The following is a 4,816-nucleotide window of genomic DNA, read 5'->3' on the forward strand; positions in this document are numbered from 1 at the left end:
CACTAATATCTGCTACACATGTCTCACTTATTCATCTTCACAACTTCAAACACATCTTATCTAACACCTTATGCCAATCAACAAAATCTCATATATACATAAACCTTGAATATTACTCAAACACATCTTATTTAATGAATCAAAATAAAAACACATAAACCTTGAATATTACTCAATTTATGACTACTATCCCACAAAACAAAACTTTGTCAATAAATTATACTAACTTATGCAATGGTAAACCATAAAAATAACAAATTAATTTAGATGATTAGCCTTGCAGAAAACCCAAATCGGGAAAGTTTACCAGAATCGTTAACGAAAAAAATCAGACTCAGATTGGGTTACTCAAGCGGATATTAATCACGAAAAAAATCAGACTCAGATTGCCATTACTTCAAAATTTAAATCTAAAATAATGATTGAATTCAAAATTTAAAATTTAAAATCTGAAAATCAAATCACTAATATCCAATCCCGTAAATCAAGCAAACTTGTTAGAAAAGTCTAACCTTTCAAATTTAAATTCAATATACAGATTCGAAATTTAAAATCAAACACATTAATGGCAAACTTTCAAATCTTATAAGTTCTGTTCAAACTTATTTGTCTACAATCAACAAAATCTCATATAACCAGCAATTTCATGCACAATCAAAGGTGTCACAATCAAACACAGACATAATTCAATCTACACATTTCTCATAACACAATCTCTAACATCACTAACCTGTAGCAATAATTCAAAACCCTAACTAATGTGTTGTGCACTCACTAATATCTGCTACACATGTCTCACTTATTCATCTTCACAACTTCAAACACATCTTATCTAATACCTTATGCCAATCAACAAAATCTAATACATCAATCAGCAATACAATGCACATTCAAAGACCTCACAATCAATTTCAAACATCAATCAATATACAAAATTTCTCAAGGCACAAATTTCAATATCACTAACCTAATGCGCTACTACTCAATAATGTGTCGGTGCCATGAAAAAACATCATAACCTTAACTAATGTGTTAACTTACCAAGGCTCAAGGCTGTATATTTTCCCAATGTGGTTTGTCCGACGCATCGTCACAAATCTAACAACCGAGTCAATCAAATTATTAGTTAAAGCCCAATAAACAAAGTATACTAATATCCAATCCCGTAAATCAAGCAAACTTATTAGGAAAGACTAACTTTTCAAATTTAAATTCAATTTACAGATTCGAAATTTAAAATCAAAAACATTAATGGCAAACTTTAAAATTTAAATTTAACATAATAATTGACTTCGAAATTGAAAATTTAAAATCAAACACAATAATGGTTTATTCCAAAATTTAAATTTAGAATAATGATTAACTTCAAAATTTAAATTTTAAAATCTGAAAATCAAATCACTAATATCTAATCCCGTAAATCAAGCAAACTTATTAGGAAGTCTAACCTTACCAAGCAAAACCAACCGACATGGTACCAATTTACAGCAATAGCAAGCATATCTCTGTCCAACATAGTTGCAGCCAAAAACTCCGGACCATCCAAAATAAACACCTAATGAATCAAAATAAAAGCACATCCCTAAAATTACAAATAATATAGTTAAATCATCTCATAAAAAACATCAGGATTTCAAAGCATTCAAAATTTAAAATCAAACACAATAATGGTTTACTTCAAAATTTAAATTTAAAATAATGATTGACTTCAAAATTTAAAATTTAAAATCTGAAAATCAAATCACTAATATCCAATCCCGTAAATCAAGCAAACTTATTAGGAAAGTCTAACCTTTCAAATTTAAATTCAATTTACAGATTCGAAATTTAAAATCAAACACATTAATGGAAAACTTTCAAATTTAAATTTAAAATAATGAATGATTTCAAAATTTAAAATTTAAAAATCAAATCACTAAGGAAACATACCAAAAATATAGGATCATGTTCCTCAATCAACTTTAACAACGAATGAGAGTTGTTTTTAGGATCCATAACTGCAAAGGAAGTAACATTGTTTTAAAAAGCATATAATGGTAATATATTTATATAAACAAAGTCTATTTACAGAAACCGAATCATAATTCCGAATACAAAAATAATCTTTAACAACAGTAATCTCTTTATAGAAACAAAAACAACTTTAAAATTGAAATCAAAGACATCTTTAAAGAATTAACAACTAACTAAATACTAAAATTATAACTCAATGACTCACGATAAATCATCATCACTAATTTTAAGACATTGACATATGGAAGTTGTTCTCCCCACAATAAGGTTGCAAAATCATATGGCATTTCCTATCAATCGAAACAAAAAAAAAAAAAAAAAACATATAAGTTGCAATAACTTATTGTGTGCACAAAACTGAAAACTTAAGAAACATACCAAAAATATAGGATCATAGTCCTCAATCAACTTTAACAACGAAGGAGCGTTGTTTTCATGATCCATAACTGCAATGGAAGTAACCACTGTTTAAAAAAAATATAACGGTAATCTATTTATAGAAACAAAGTCTATTTACAAAAACCGAATCATAATTTCGAATACAAAAATCATCTTTAACAACACTAATCTATTTATAGAAACAAAAACAACTTTAAAAAGAAATTAAAGACATCTTTAAAGAATTAACAATTAACTAAGTACAAAAATCATAACTAAATACAAAAAATTATAACTCACAAAACAAACCATAAGAACTTCGAAAGATAATCACATAAAATTTCAAATTAACACCTAAAGACAAAAATAAAAAAGAAAGAGTATACATATCAAAAAACAAACAACACCAACAAAACTGAACTAACCTGTTTTTGGTCGACGAACAATTCGAAAAATATAGGATCATAGTCCTCAATCGACTTTAATAACGAAGGAGCATTGTTTTCATTATCCATAACTGCAAAGGAAGTAACCATTGTTTAAAAAAAATATAACGGTAATCTATTTATAGAAACAAAGTCTATTTACAGAAACCGAATCATAATTTCGAATACAAAAATCATCTTTAACAACACTAATCTATTTATAGAAACAAAAACAGATTTAAAAAGAAATTAAAGACATCTTTAAAGAATTTAAAACTAATTAAATACAATAATTATAACTAAAATACAAAAAATTATAACTCACAAAACAGTGCAAGATATACCTTTTCTTCAACTTCTCATAGGAACCCATTCAATAGTTCCTTGTAGGGGAAGGAGTCTGAAAGAAGCTCTTCACCTAAAATTACAAAACACAAAAAGTTTGTGAGATATGCAACTCGAGTACAAAAACAATAGTCAAAGACTCGAAGCATCCCTAAAATTACAAATAATATAGTCAAAGCATCTCATAAAAAAACATCAAGATTTCAAGGCATACAAAATTTAAAATCAAACACAATAATGGTTTACTTCAAAATTTAAATTTAAAATATTGATTGACTTCAAAATTTAAAATTTAAAATCTGAAAATCAAATCACTAATATCCAATCCCGTAAATCAAGCAAACTTATTAGGAAAATCTAACATTTCAAATTTAAATTCAATTTACAGATTCGAAATTTAAAATGAAACACATTAATGGAAAACTTTTAAATTTAAAATTTAAATAGAAACCTTAATTCCGGAAAAATTATCATACTAAAAATAAATCACTAAAATTTAAATTTGAGGTTTAAAAAAAAATCATTAACAAAATTAAAAATTGCTCAAAAATATAAATTTAAAATTTGAATTCCGGAAATAGAAACCCTAATTCTGGAAAATAATCATACTAAAAATAATTCACTAACGAAATTTAAAATTGATCAAAATTTTAAATTTAAAATTTAAATTCCGGAAATATAAATAGAAACCTTAAAATTTTAAATTTGAGGTTTCAAAAAACGTAAAACCATTTATTTATAGAAACAGAAACCTTAATTCCGCAAAATTATCATACTAAAAATAAATCACTAACGAAATTTAAAATTGCTCAAAATTTTAAATTTAAAATTTAAAATAGAAACCTCAAAATTTAAAATTTAAAATTTGAATTCTGAAAATTATATCACTAACATCCAATGCCATAAATTATCATACTAAATATAAATCACCATTTATTTGCTATAAGTTTAAAACAAAATAAAAAAAGATAAATATCAGTTTACTTAAAATATGATTAGTAATTAGAATACACATAAACGTACCAAAAATATCGGGTCATCTTCATCAATAAGTTTTAAAAATGAAGGACTGTTGTGCAAGGGATGCATATCTGAAAAATATATATGAAGGTTTTTAAAAAAATAAAACGGTAAAGTATTTATAGAAAAACAATCAATATTCCTAAATCAACAATCAATAAGCTTTAAAAGATAATTTAATCAATTGAGAAACTTCCAAATTCAAAAATAAAAAGAAACGGTTTAAAAAAATAAAAAATATTTATTTTTTAGAACCAAAATCAATATTCCGAAGACAAAAACATTATACCGGATGAAAAAATATCAGACCACTGTAAATCTTCATCAACACAATCAAAAAACATCGGACACAATCAAAACATATCATCATCAACAACAAACTAAAAGACTGTAAATAAAAATACGAGTAACATGAGAACAAAATCAAAACATCAACAAAATATCATTTCATATGATTGGAATCGGATAATGCAAAATCATCATCAACAAACAACCAACAAACAACGAAAAAAAAAGAAATACCGAACAGAAAGGATAAAATCAACCCTACACAAACTTAAAAAAAAAAGAAAACAGCTATAACATTTAACTAACCTCTGTTGTTTCACGAATGATCGGAGTCCGATTTTATCCAA

At 25.6% G+C, this 4,816-nt stretch overlaps 1 long non-coding RNA gene across 3 annotated transcripts; it reads right to left on the bottom strand.

Moving 5' to 3' along the window:
- Positions 1–1,050: 1,050 nt before the first annotated feature.
- On the bottom strand, positions 1,051–4,218 carry LOC110939014. Of its 3 annotated transcripts, none has more exons than XR_002591896.1 (5): positions 4,185–4,218; positions 3,161–3,234; positions 2,817–2,908; positions 1,449–1,555; positions 1,051–1,098 (listed from the first exon to the last, which is right to left on the bottom strand). It is a non-coding gene; the product is annotated as an uncharacterized LOC110939014 (long non-coding RNA). The 3 variants fall into 3 exon arrangements; XR_002591902.1 differs by having other exon boundaries at positions 1,052–1,098; positions 1,454–1,555; positions 4,185–4,217; XR_002591892.2 differs by lacking the exons at positions 1,051–1,098; positions 1,449–1,555 and adding an exon at positions 2,413–2,459 and having other exon boundaries at positions 4,185–4,212.
- Positions 4,219–4,816: the final 598 nt, after the last annotated feature.

Source organism: Helianthus annuus, chromosome 1, assembly GCF_002127325.2.
Source record: "Helianthus annuus cultivar XRQ/B chromosome 1, HanXRQr2.0-SUNRISE, whole genome shotgun sequence".
Taxonomy (NCBI): Eukaryota; Viridiplantae; Streptophyta; class Magnoliopsida; order Asterales; family Asteraceae; genus Helianthus; species Helianthus annuus.